Source organism: Notamacropus eugenii, chromosome 6, assembly GCF_028372415.1.
Source record: "Notamacropus eugenii isolate mMacEug1 chromosome 6, mMacEug1.pri_v2, whole genome shotgun sequence".
Classification (NCBI taxonomy): Eukaryota; Metazoa; Chordata; class Mammalia; order Diprotodontia; family Macropodidae; genus Notamacropus; species Notamacropus eugenii.
In genome coordinates this window covers 215,209,344-215,224,669 of record NC_092877.1, presented here as the reverse complement: position 1 = coordinate 215,224,669, position 15,326 = coordinate 215,209,344, and positions in this window count along the sequence as shown.

The window sequence follows — 15,326 nt, the reverse complement described above, 5'->3', positions numbered from 1 at the left end:
TCATCCAGTGAAACATACATAAACCAGGTCACTTGTAAACTGAAGTTCTACTGTATTAGGGTAATTACAGTAAATATGTATATGTGTGCATATATATGTGTATGTTACATACATGTAGATACATGTATATGTGTTTATATGTAGACAGAGGGCATAGGGTAAACTGAATATGAGAGTAGGATACCTAAAAAATAAAGTGTGAGAGGAATACTGGGAGAAGGAGAAAGGGAGAGGTAGAATGTAGTAAAGCATCTCACATAAAAGAGGTAAGAAAGAGCTTTTACAATGAAGGGGAAGAAGGGGGAGGTGAGAGGGAATAAGTAGCCTTAGTCTCACTAGATTTGGCTTAAGAAGGGAATAACACACATTCAATTGGGTATGAAAATCTATCTTACCCTACAGGAAGGAGGGGGGAAAGGGATAGGAGAGGGAGGATAATAGAAGGAATGGCAGATTGGGGGAAGGAGTAATCAGAAACAAACACTATTGTGGGGAGACAGGTCAAGGGAGAGATTGGAATAAATGGAGGGCAGGACAGGATAGAGGGAAATGTGGTCAGTCTTTCACAACATCACTGTTATGGAAGTGTTTTGCATGACTACACATGTATGACATATCAAATTGTTTGCTTTCTCAATGAGGGTTGCTGGGAAGGGAGGGAGGAAAAGAATATGGAACTCAAAGCCTTAAAAATGAATGTTAAAAATTGTTTTTGCATGCAACTGAGAAATAAGTTCTATAGGTAACAGGGTATAGAAATCTATCTTGCCCTACAGGGAAATAGACAGGAGGAGGATGAGAGAATAGGGGTGGTGGTAGAAGAGAGGGCAGATTGGGGAAGTGGTTGGGGTACATACTGTCCTGGAGTAGGGAAAGGGGAGAGATGGGGAGAAAATGTGGAATTCAAAATTTTGTGGAAGTGAAAGTTGTTCTGAAACAAAATATGGTCATTGAAATAAGTCAAAGAAAGCATCAGTCAATATAAAAAATTATTGGAATCCTAGAGATTCTGCCCCCAAAGAAAGTATAGTTCTGTAACAATTATAAGTACAAAATCAAAGGAAAAAAGTTAATTTTTAGCAAGAACTAGATAGATATTAAGAATAGATGAAGCAAGAGATTAAAAAGTGAAAGAAAAGATTTGGAAGAAAGAATGGGGGGGAGGGAAAAACATGTAGTTTACCAGGAGAAAGAAAATAAACAGATATCAATAATTCAATGAGATAGCAAGAAATATTAAAACAAAATAAAGAGACTGGAAAACTAGAAGGAAATGTAAACTGTGTTGTTTTTCAGTCATTGTTCAGTTATATCCAACTCTTTGTGGCCCTATTTGGAGTTTTCTTGGCAGAGACAGTGGAGTGGTTTGCCATTTTCTTTTCCAGCATATTTTACAGATGAGAAACCTAGGGTATTAAACGGTGAAATGACTTGCCCAGGGCCATATAGCTAGTAAGCCAGATTTGGAGTCATTCTTCCTGACTAATTGCTATGTTATTGAACTAGAAAATCTGTTAAGAAGAAATAATTTAATAATCATAGCACTCCTAGATACTGCAATAAGAAAAAAAGGTTCTGGTAATTATTTCAAGAAATAATGAATGAAAACTTCACAAATCTGTTACAATGAAAGAATAAAATAAAGATGGAAAGAATCTACCAATGACCTTCAGAAAGAAACTGTAAAAAAAAAAAAATGTAAAATGAAAAATCCCAGTAATATAGTAGTAAAATTCCAAAGGCATAACAACAAAAAACAACAATAATAATATATTAAACATCCACAATGGAGTAATTTGAGTACCAAAGAGCAACAGTCACTATCACATAAGACTTAATAACAGTTCCTATTATAAATGAGGAGATCTTGGTAAATAATATTTTTAAAGGCAAAAGAGTGCATTGAGGAAGGTAAATAGGAAAACTGGAGATCTTGGGGGAGAGGGTGGAATTGATTCTTTTCTTAAAATTTGAAAATGGGAAAGAGGAATGAGGATAAAAAGAATATACTAGGGTAAAAAGGAGAAAAAATATGCTGAAATTTATTTCTCTTAACTGGGCTGTATGATAAAACTATTTAAAATGGAGAAGAAGTAGGTGGAGTGTGTATCAGATGAACTTCACTTTACTTAAATGGAAAGGAAAGGGCTGAACACATAAGCAACACAGTTTGTTGCAGATGTTAAATTCAAAAGAAAAATAAGAGGATATAGGGAAAGAGGTAGGCGATTAAGAGGGTAGATGATACCAAGGAGGAATTAATCACAAGTGGAATAAACTTATAGATCTTGAAGAGAGATTAAATGGAGGAATAGAGGAAGCAAAGAATTAGAATCTAAAGGAGTCTCTTAGATTGCCTTGCACACAATGTGTTTTCTCTTCTATGAGTGGGGAATGACAACAAATTTTGTGTAATGGAATACAGAAATGATAAAAGACAATTTCAGAGAATCTTGGATAATATGAACTCATGTAGAACAAATTAGTGAAACCAGAACAATTCGTAACAAAGAATACCATAAGAAAAAACAGCTTTGAAAAACTTAGGGTCTCTATTCAATGCAATTGTCTTCAACCTTGTCTTCAGAAGGCTTGTGCAAAATGATGCTATCCACCTCCTGACAGAGAGATGATGGCATAAGGTAAGAAAATATATTTTTGGATATGATTACTCACTACTAGGTAGATTCATTTTGTTGATTTTTCTATTGGTTACAAGAGGTTTTCATCCCTTTGTTTTTCCAGATTCTAAATTAAGGAGTGTTGGTTTGGGATTCAGGGGGTTAATAAGAGGGAAGCCAAAAAAAGGAGAGGCACTGGAACATTTTTTTAGTGCATAGAAAAGAACAGACAAAAATTCAGAAGAAAGCTCAGACAGGAAGGTCAGTTTCAAAAGTACCAGGTAGAATTAATTACATAATTTAAAAGCAAGTAGCATGAAATAGAGATTCATATTTTCATAAAGATTCTTTTTGTGTTTTGTTGTGTATGTGGAAATTTTTTTTTGTGCTTAAGTTCAGATTAAAGACATTTTGTTTAAAGAAGTCCCTCTCCCCTTCATAGATATGCTTTAGGATGTAGTTGACTTAGAAAAGGTTCTGTATAATAAAGCTATGTCTATGACAAAGTGGAAGGCTTAATAATAAATGGCTTTTTAATTATGGTATGGAGTTGATAGAAGAGCATGAACTTGAATAGCTTACAGGGTAGTGACTTTTGAATGTTATGAAAATATCTTATTAAATTCATTGCCATATTATTGAAAAGTCTAAAGACATTTGATTAAATCTCAGTGACTGAGCCTACCCCATAATGAATTTGTTGGTGTTGAGTCATTTCTTTACAACTATTAGAGGATGTATTTCATTGATGTGGACTGTCCTGAATATGAATTGGTTTGTTTGTATTCTTAGGAGAACTGATTCTTGAGGCAAGAGCTTTTCTTTTGTGCTAAACTATAAAAATGAGTCAAGAAATTGGTTTGAACTTTTTCCTTCTGCCTTTCTTCTACAGAAATCCTGGGAGTGGAGCAGGTTGGTTTAGGAGTAGTACCAAGGAGTCATTATCAATTTGGGTGTCCTGAATAATATGTCTTCCCACACCACTGATTTCTGTGGTTGATGCTTTGTTATCCCTGAGTTTAAGAGTTCTGTAATGCAGTTATCCTTTCCAAATTGTGACTTTCCCCATCACAGTTTTGATATGTCACGTGATAGCATAACAAATTAAATGGGAATTTGGGAGAAATTTTTCCAAAACTGCAAACAACATGTGAAGGCCAGCAGATGACACAGAAAAAGTTTAGAAATTCAGAAATGTGTAAAATCTATGCAATAGTATTGTATAATATCAACATATTTAATCTTTTAATACCACAGTAATTCAGGCTTCTTCTCTGGTATGAAGGGAGGACCAAAAAATTTTATGCAAATTTTACAGATCTCGATAGTGCTGTGATGTGGAAGGGATAGTTTTATCTGAACTAGTGAAGTACTGTTATATAAGTAACTTTCAGGTTTGAGAGTGTGCACATGTGACCATCTATCAAGAGTAGGGGAATTTCCTGAGCAGTTTAATTCCTAACAGAATAAGAGGAAGACATACACATACACGCACAAACACACACACACACACACACACACCCAATATGGAGAGAATCAGAGACAAAGAAGTAAACTAGCAACATGGAAGAGCAAGCGGCCTCAATTTTGCATTCTAACATTAAAGTTCCTTAGATAGTATGGGTCCAGTGGGAAAGGGGAAGAATGTCTGTTTTCCAGTTCAAATTTATTTCCCTCCTGGATGAATAAAAGGTTTTTTTACAGTAATATTAAAAAGCTAAATATTCATAATTGTTACTGTGGGATCAGAGAAAGTCACCAGAAAGTCAGGGTATTGCTGTTCTAGAAGGCACAAGTTCAGTTTCCTTCCAAGGTCCAAACTACATCACACAGTTGAATTGAGTGAACAAATTTAGCAGTCAGTGGGACTCACAGGTGAAGGGAAAGAACAATATTTCTTTTGAGCTTTTATGAGTTCTTAATTTTTTCTCTGTTAATGGCATCCTATAGATCATATTTTCTGCATTTTCTTTTAGGTGAAATAAAAGTTGTCCTATACCCAACAAGTGCATTGTCACCTTCCGTGCTTGTATAAGGTCAGGGGACCATTTTTCCAACACACGTGGAAACAGATGTAAACCATATTCTAAGATATCCCAAAGGCAGGCCACATGGCAAAATGGGTAGAGCACTGGGCCTGGAGTCAGAAAAGCCTGAATTCTAATTTAGCCTCAGACACTAACTAACTTCTTAACCCTAAATAAGTTACTTAATTCCATTTGTCTCAGTTTTCTCATCCATAAAATGAGCTGGAGAAGGAAATGGTAAACTATCCCATTATCTTTGCCAAGAAAACTCCAGATGGGGTCATGAACAGTTGGACATGATTGAAATGCTATAAGATTGTACTTTAAGGGGGGGCGGAGCCAAAATGGTGGACTAGAAAGACACACTTACGCAGGGTCCTTCCCACAGCCCATAAAATACCTGTAGAGAGGGACTCTCAACAAATTTTGGAGCAACAGAAGTGGAGGACAACAGAGCGGAGGAGATTTCCAGCCCTTGGTGGGCCTTTCCATGGAAACATCAGTTGCACTGGATGTGGAGCCGAGTGCGGAGCCCAGCCCAGCCTTGGCCAAGCAGCACAGCCCAAGATTCTGGGAGGAGTACACCTCGGGGGTGGAATCTCCAGTGGCAGTAGCAGGTCCTCAGATCCCTCGGCCCACAGGTGCCAAAGGTCAATGACAAGGTTTTATCAGCTGCCCAGGAAGGGAGAAGGGCCTTCCCATAGCTCCAGCAGCAAGCAGCAACCACAGAGGGTGCACAGCAGCCTGTACAGACCGTTCATTGGTGAAGTATAAAAACCCCTGGGGGCATTGAAAATCTGAGTCTTACCTCAGCCCTGGGTGGAAGCCCTGGGAGAGCTGGTCTTTGTCTCACTCTGAATGGCGGCCCTGCCCATCCAGCTTATCTAAAAATCAGCCCCCAGTGCTGACTTGGGAACTGGAGGCCAGGTGGCTGTGAAGAGGTAACTGCTAAAATTCTGGGCATAAAAATCCCTCTCTGAGTCCAGACTAGTACACACTTGATTGTGCCACCTTGGAAGAACTGAGATATCACATATTCCCAGAGTATATCCTACTCTTGACAAAGGACCCAGAAGTCAAGTAACTGGTTGGGAAAATGCCAAAAAAAGGGGAAAAAATAAGACCATAGAAGGTTACTTTCTTGCTGAACAGATATCTCCTCCCATCCTTTTGGATAAGGAAGAACAATGCTTACCGTCAGGGAAAGACACAGAAGTCAAGGCTTCTGTATCCCAAACATCCAAAATAAATATTTAATGGGCTCAGGCCATGGAAGAGCTCAAAAAGGATTTTTAAAATCAAGTTAGAGAGGTGGAGGAAAAACTGGGAAGAGAAATGAGAGAGATACAAGAAAAACATGAAAAGCAGGTCAACACCTTGCTAAAGGAGACCCAAAAATATGCTGAAGAAAATAACACCTTGAAAAATAGGCTAACTCAATTGGCAAAAGAGGTTCAAAAACCCAATGAGGAGAAGAATGCTTTCAAAAGCAGAATTAACCAAATGGAAAAGGAGGTCCAAAAGCTCATTGAAGAAAATAGTTCTTTCAAAATTAGAATGGAACAGATGGAGGCTAATGACTTTATGAGAAACCAAGAAATCACAAAACAAAACCAAAAGAATGAAAAAATGGAAGATAATGTGAAATATCTCATTGGAAAAACAACTGACCTGGAAAATAGATCCAGGAGAGACAATTTAAAAATTATGGGCCTACCTGAAAGCCATGATCAAAAAAAAAAAAAAAAAGCCTAGACATCATCTTTCACGAAATTATCAAGGAAAACTGCCCTGATATTCTAGAATCAGAGGGCAAAATAAATATTGAAAGAATCCACCAATCACCACCTGAAAGAGATCCAAAAAGAGAAACTCCTAGGAACATTGTGGCCAAATTCCAGAGTTTCCAGGTCGAGGAGAAAATATTGCAAGCAGCTAGAAAGAAACAATTCAAGTATTGTGGAAATAAAATCAGGATAACACAAGATCTAGCAGCTTCTACATTAAGGGATTGCAGGGAGTGGAATATGATATTCCAGAAGTCAAAGGAACTAGGACTAAAACCAAGAATCACCTACCCATCAAAACTGAGTATAATACTTCAGGGTAAAAAATGGTCTTTCAATTAAATCGAGGACTTTCGAGCATTCTTGATTAAAAGATCAGAGCTGAAAAGAAAATTTGACTTTCAAACACAAGAATGAAGAGAAGCATGAAAAGGTAAACAGCAAAGAGAAGTCATAAGGGACTTACTAAAGTTGAACTGTTTACATTCCTACATGGAAAGACAATATTTGTAACTCTTGAAACTTTTCAGTATCTGGGCAGTTGGTGGGATTACACACACACACACACACACACACACACACACAGCACAGAGTGAATTGAATAGGATGGGATCATATCTTAAAAAAATGAAATTATGCAGTGAGAGAGAAATATATTGGGAGAAGAAAGGGAGAAATGGAATGGGGCAAATTATCTCTCATAAAAAAGACAAGCAAAAGACTTTTCAGTGGAGGGAAAAAGAGGGGAGGTGAGAGAAAAACATGAAGCTTACTCTCATCACATTCGACTAAAGGAAGGAATAAAATGCATGCTCATTTTGGTATGAAAACCTATCTTACAATACAGGAAAGTGGGGGATAAGGGGATAAGCAGGGTGGGGGGTTTGATGGAAGGGAGGGCAGTGGGAGGAGGGAGCAATTTGAAGTCAACACTTGGGGAGAGACAGGATCCAAAGAGAGAACAGAAGCAATGGGGGGAAGGATAGGATGGAGGGAAATATAGTTAGTCTTACACAACATGACTATTATGGAAATTATTTGCAAAACTACACATATATGGCCTATATTGAATTGCTTGCCTTCCCAAAGGGAATGGGTGGGGAGGGAAGGATGAAGAGAAGTTGGAAGTCAAAGTTTTAGGAACAACTGTCGAGTATTGTTCTTGCAACTAGGAAATAAGAAATACAGGTAATGGGGTATAGAAGGTTATCTGGCCCTACAGGACAAAAGAGAAGATGGGGACAAGGGAAGGGAGGGATATTAGAAGAGAGGGCAGATTGGTTTTAGGGGTAATTAGAATACTCGGTGTTTTGGAGTGGGAGGAGGGGAGAAATGGGGAGAAAATTTGGAACCCAAAATTTTGTGAAAATCAATGTTAAAAGTTAAATAAATTTTTAAAAAAAGATTGTACTTTAACTCCATAAGCCTAAAATTTAAGGTACAGGGCTTTGGGTCACATGTAAAAATTTTTAGTAATTCACTTCATTATAAATGAAAATGTCTAATTATATACTACTTGTCTTAATGGACCACACATTGAAAAGAGATTATTACCTGGTACGCCATATTTACTTTATAAATAGGAGCATAACTTATTTTACTGCTCTTTGTTTTATTGTACTTTGCAGATATTGCACCTTTTTTTTTTACAAATTGAAAGTTTGTGGCAACTCTGCATTGAACAAGTCTATTGGTGCTATTTTTCCAACAACATGTGTTCACATTGTGTCTCTGTCACATTTTGGTAATTCTTGCCATTTTTCATTTTTTCATTATTACTATATCTGTTATGATGATCTGTGACCAGTGATCCTTGAGGTTACCATTAAAATTGCTTTGGAGAGCCATGAACCATGCCCATATAAGACAGGGAACTTAATCAATAAATGTTGTGTGTTCTGATAGCTCCACTGGCCAGCAGTTCCCCATCTCTCTCCCTCTCCTTAGGCCTTCCTATTCTCTGAGACACAATATTGAAATTGGGTCAGTTAATAACCCTATAATAACTTCTGAGCCCTGAAAGACGAACTGCTCTTGTTGCAAGAGAACTCAACAGGTATCACATCCAAATAGCAGCCCTTATTGAAACAAGGCTGAAACAAATGAAAGCCAGCTTACTGAAGTTGGATCTGGATACACATTTTTCTGGAGCGACCACAGTGAAAGGGAGCACCGTGAAGCTGGCATAGGTTTTGCAATCAAAACTAAGCTAGTCAGCAAGCTGATATGCCTGCCAAAAGGAGTAATGACATGACAATGTGATTGCCACTTACAGAAAAATGTCATTCCACCATCATTAGTGCCTATGCTTCCAACCTTAACGAAGTTTGATGAGGTCAAAGAAAAATTTTATAAAGACCTAGAGACCCTTATTATCAATGTGCAAAAAGAGGACAAGCTTACAGTTCTGGGTGCTTTTAATACTAGAGTAAGCTCAGACTATCAGACTTCACAGGGAGTCCTAGGGAGGAATGAAGTTGGAAACAGCAACAGCAATGGGCATTTACTGTTGAAGATTTGTGCATCATATGACCTTCTAATCACCAACACTGTTTTCCACTCACCTAAATGGAATAAAACTTCATGGATGCACCCTCACAGCAAACACTCTCATCTAATAGACTATGTGATTATAAGGAGAAGACACAGACAGACAAGATATGAGAGTGACAAAGGCAATGTGTGGTGCAGAGTATTGGATTTATCACAGACTTATCCTATCCAAGCCAAATATTTGTATTCATCAAAAGCACGACCCTCAAGGCAAAATGACTACCAGAAGAATTAATGTCAACAAATTACAGCTCTTTTCTGTGGGAACAGTTTGTTGCTAACTTGGAGGGAAAGTTGAGCCAACACACAGTTGGCAATAGTGGAGCAGAAAAGGAGTGGGCAGCTTTCAGCAATTTGGTGTATAGCAGTGCATTTGCTCGTCTGGGTCAGAAGACTCACAAACACCAAGACCGGCGTGATGAAAATGATGGGGAAATTCAGAGCTGCTAAATGAAAAACGAAAACTCCACAGGATTTACAAGCAAGATAGTTCATCCATCTCTAAGAAGGCAGCATTTAATTCCATCAAAGGTGAAGTACAAGCAAAGCTTAGAGAAATGCAATTTCTGGCTCAGTAAGAAGGCAGAGGAAGTTCAGTTTTCTGCTGATAGTAACAATCCAAAGAGCTTTTATGATTCTCTGAAAGTTATTTATAGTCCAAAAACCTATGGTACATCACAACTACCCAGTGCTGATGGAGCCACATTGATTAGTGATAAGGACAGGATCCTAGAGAGATGGGCTGAACACTTCCATAGTGTTCTCAACAGACCATCATTAATCAGTGCTGAGGACATTGACTGTTCTGTTTACCTCAGGTTGAAGTCAATCCCTCCTTAGCTGAACTTCCAACTGAAGAAGAGGTTTTGAGGGCCTTTAGGCTCCTTTCATGTGGCAGAGCACATGGTGCTGATTCTATTCCAGGTGAGATTTACAAGGTAGGGGGACCATTGCTCGTACAAAAGCTAAATGAAATTTTCCAGGTTATATGGCAACAGGAGATTATCTCCCAGGAGTTCAAGGATGCCTCCATTGTCCACCTCTATAAAGGTAAAGGGAATAGATTGTCCTGTGACAATCACAGGGGCGTCTCTCTCTTAGTCATTGCTGGCAAGATTCTTGCTAGAGTCCTCCTTAATAGGCTGATCCTTCACCTGGAAGATGGTCATATAACTGAAAGCCTGTGTGGCTTCAGAAAGGGTTGAGGAACAGTTGATATAGTGTTTGCTGCCCGGCAACTCCAGGAGAAATGCCAGGAGCAGGATAGAGGTCTGTACACAACATTTGTAGATCTGACCAAGGCCTTTGACACTGTCAATTGTGAGGCCTTATGGAAAATTATGTCAAATTTTGGTTCCTCAGAGAAGTTCATCAGCATTGTACGTCAATTTCATGATGGCATGTTTACCTGGGTTCTGAACAGTGGACAATGCTCTTGTGCCTTCCCAATCACCAAAGGAGTGAAAAAGGGCTGTGTGCTTGCCCCCATGCTTTATAGCATGCTGTTTTCAGCCATGTTGTCAAATGAAAAGGTGCTGTGGTCTATGAGCAAAGCAGAATTGAAACAGCACAAAGGACACGTAGGATGCACAAATTTGGAGTAACCACCCCAAATGTTGACACGGAATATCTGTGTCCAATCTGTGGTAGAGCATTTCAAGTTCATATTGATCTGATCAGCCACAGTTACACACACTGAAACTTCACATTATCATGGTGATGTCATTTTGGTCCTCTTCTAGAATGAAGGACAACAACCAATCAACCAACCAACAGTCCCATTAAGTTGCAGATTCACTTGGAATCTTGCCTTCTATTGGCTTCTATTGGCTTTACAATAAACCTTGCCACTTTGACTGGAAGGTGCTATAAGTACTTGAATTCTTTTCAGGCACAGCCCCTGCACTCTGGATATTTGGGGTTCCCAGAAACCCCAAATTACATCAGTATACTAGAAGATGTTACTATATTATATATTATATTATATTATATTTATTATATTATATTATATTATATTATACTCATTTAGATGTAGCCCTTATGGATGTATGGGTATATGTTTTAATACTTTAGGCAGGTTTCCGCATAATTTGATTCTTTCTAAATATTTGCTTTTAAAACTTGCATATATAGGTGGGCTTTTTATCTCAATCACTATATTAAGCCCATCCTCCCACTCTTTAACAGTATTTGTAGGATCAGAAGTGAAAGCAACATAACACCATGGAAAAGACTAGTGGATTTAAAAATTACAGGAGTCAAAGGATGTGAGTTTGAATCCCAGGCTCAAACACCTCCTATCTTGTCCTATTGGGCAAATCACTTAGCTTCTCTAGATTTCAGCTTGCCCCATTTGTAAAAAAAAGGGGAGTGGCATCTCATTTGTCAGCCAGTCTTAAATAAATGGAAGACACTGATCCTCTCTCTTCTCTCGGTTTTCATGAAACTGCTCTCTCTTAGTTCTCTCCTAAACTATCTGACTGATCTTGCTCAGTCCTCTTTCATTGATTATTACTCAGAGAGAGAGAGAGAGAGAGAGAGAGAGAGAGAGAGAGAGAGAGATGGATGGATAGACAAATGCCCTTAAAGGTAAGTGAAACTTGTGTCACCAAGGCTGTCCTCTCCACACTCTCTCACTTTGTGACGCTATCAGTTGCTATGGATATAATTGCTATCACTAAGTGCATTATTCAAATATGTACCTATCTGGCCTTGGTTTCTCTCTTGAGCTCTAGTCTCACATCACCAGCTATTCGCTTGACATTTTAACTGGGAAGTTCCATGGATACCTAAAACTCAGCATAACTAAAATAGAATCTGTTATCTTTCTCCTAAGAATCCCCTGCATTGAATTTATTTTATATTTATTCTGAATATACATACATAAGTATATATTATCTTCCCCTACAGAATGTAAGCCCCATCAGATAAGTACTATTTAATTTTTGTCTTGCATTTCCAGCAATTAACACAGTGCTTGGTATGTCATAGGTACTTAATATGCCATTTGAAATTGATTGATTGATTGGTGCCATGACAATAAAAAAATTCCAGAAACTCTTAGTAGAAACTACTGAATTGTTGAGCCTTTTATGACAGAGAGTATTTGAGACATCTTTGTATTCCCTGCACATAGTACATAGCAGTGTTTCTCATGGCAGGGTGACTTAGTGGAAATCTCTTTTGACATTTTTATTGTTGGAATCAAAAGATACTTAGAGATTTTATCTCAGATACTTATTAATTTGTGTCCATAGACAAGTTACTTCTCAGATCCTCAATTTTTTTTTTTACCGATTTATAAAATGGAAGTAATAGCTGTACCTACCTCACAGAGTTCTAGAGAGGCCCCAATGAGATGACAGTGCTATGTTAAGTGTAAGCAGTAGTTACAGTTAAAAAATGACAAAAGAAATGGAATCCATACGTATAAATGACAGAAGTGGAGATGAATGCACATTTGGCATCATTGTACATTCGTACATATGGCAATACACTATGCTGGAATATTGGACTTCCCAATAGCCTCAATTAAGTTGGGGTTAGGTTAAAGGTAAAATAAGTAGCATTAGTGCTTCTTCATTTCTCATTGTCAATATCTCCTTTTCCACTTAAGCTATTAATAAACCCAGAGTTCTTATTAATCAAGGAATTCTACTGTCACTGTGATCTATCTGCTAGTGTTTCAAAGAGAAAAAAAAAAACCTAAGTAGTTCTCAAATTGTGCATGTAGTGATTCTTGAAAAGAAGGCTAAATACTTGGAAGTTACATGTATCAAAAACAATAACAACAACTACCATTTCATAAAAAGCCTTAGGTTAAATCAACATATTTTAGAAGAACTCATTCTATTGGACAAATTAAAAGAATATATTTCCTTTGGGAAAAAATCTTATTTTGCATTCATTTTTTACCAAAAACTTGTTTTTGTATGTGTGACATTTTTTAAAAATTATTTTATCTGATAAGATTCTTTACTTTTCATCCTTTGAATTAAGTTCACTTCATCAAGTGTTTATTAAGGAGTTACTTTGTGCTTCTACGTATTCTATTAAGCACTGGAGATATGAAAGCAGGATTAAAGTTTCCTCTGGCCTCAAAGTTCTTTGAGAAAGAGTGCTCAAAACTAAGTTCATAAAGAAGGCTTCCTATGAGTTGAAGTTTAAAGGTAGTTACGGATTCTTAGAGGTAGAGGAGAGAACATGCATTCTAGACATGGGAAATGACTTGTACAAAGAGCAAGAAATTTAACAGGATAAGTAACAAATAGCAAGTAGGTCCTCTAGGCTGGCATAAAAACTACATGAGTGTAAGTAATGTGAAAAAATTCCTAAAAGTCACACTACAGCTAGATTGTAAAGGGATTTAAATGGAGGAGGTTCCATTTTATTCTAGAGGAAATTAGAAGACACTGAAGATTCTTGAGTAGGAAAGTAGCATGGTCAGACTGTCTGGCTCTTTATTGCAACCAAAAGACATAGGGTGTTATAGGGCATTGTTGTAAATTCAAATAGAAAGAATTTCCCTGGGCTGCACTTTGATCTAGAAAATCATAAATGAACATTATCTATGTTGTGTTATATTTTTTATTTATTTTTAAACATTTTCCAATTATATTTTAATCTACTTTTTGCAGGAATTTTGCAGACAAACTTATAACTTCAATCAAAACTTTGACTCCTGTGGTACAGAGGAAAGAACATCAGACTTAGCATCAGGAAACCAGATTCTAGCTCTGGTAGAATCGTTAACTAGGCATAAAAATTTGGGGAAGTCATTTACCTTTTCTGGGTTGTGGCTTCTATATTTGAAAGTAGAAAGATGAGACTGGATTATCCATAAAATTCCCAGCTCTGTCTTTCTTTGATTTGTCCTACATTGTTTGGAATCCAGTGAAAGTTTTTCTCATATGTATTCCTACCTCCTTGAAAATGGTGTTTTCATGGATTTTTGGCCATCCATTTAAAAGAGCGACTCAACTATAAATTTATAATTTCACTTTCAGTGCCTTTTATCTAGTAGTCTCACTGAGAGGCTACTAGTGTCTTACTTCAACAAAGAATTATAAGATATTTTTGCTACTTGTTGGCGGGGGAGAGAGAGAGAGAGAGAGAGAGAGAGAGAGAGAGAGAGAGAGAGAGAGAGAGAGAAATGTCACTGTGCAGCTAGGTCTCAATTATCACAAATAATGAGCTACATGTATTTGAATTCATACTATCAAAGTTATAATTATATAAAACATGGTCATTGTTTCCATCCCAATGGAAACATGCAGAGTAAATTTGTATAGTATGAATACTTCAGAGGATTCATTATTTGTACTAATTCAAACAGATGTAATTCACATAGACATAACCAAATTTTAAGAATTTTGTAGGTCTTTGCAGGTCTAATAATGATTGACACTTGTACTAGCTTACAAAAGCATCCTTTGTACTAAGAAAGTTCAAGTAGATTCTAAAAACAAAGCAAAACAAACAAACAAACAAAAAACAAATGAGTTAATCAGCCCCAAAGCAACAAATTTTCTGTTTCCCTAGTGGACGGTTAATTCAACATTTGCCTAACTTTTCTTCTACCCAGTAAATATGGCTAAACTACAATAAAATCTCCAAACTTTCCACTCAAACTATTTATCTATAATTGCTGACATTTTTGTAGTCAGAAAGTCCATTCTTATTTGTTTGACATATATGAAAGAAAGTCAGCCACCCACCACTTGAAAATTATAAAGTGCAAGTAGTCTGACATTTTAAATCAGTTGTGCTCCTCAGAAATGAAAGAATAGCCAGCCTTGAGCTTTCATAAATGCACACATAAAAAGAAGCAATGAATAACTATTAAAAATAACTCACCAAAGCAGTAGAAAATATTTTCTCTGTACCTCCTCCTCCCAACATGTGTGTTATGTGTGTCCTGCCCTGTCCAGGAACACGGTCCAATTTGTGCCAGCTCTTAAGAATCAATAGAGCCTGATGGAAGGAACCTTCCCCACGGAAAAAAAAAGTCACAGCCCAAGTTTTGATTCAAGATATGCCAAGCAAAGCTTCAATGAGTAACTGAATCCAAGGGGTTAGGCATGAGATGGCAAAAGAAGTGTAGGAGAAATTGAAAGCTGGAGAAGTCACTAAGGAATATATTAGGAAGGGTATTTTTGAATAGAGCAATGGGTACTGTTGAGATGGTCATTGTTCCTGCAATTACTCTGTCTGACAGAAGAGTAAAGTGGCAGAGGTAGGAGCCTGATGATCCTAAAAGAATAATATTTGGGTACCACCCCCCAATATTTAGCCTGGTCTCTTTAAACTTAGAGCATGAGGTTCTTGGCATGCTTATG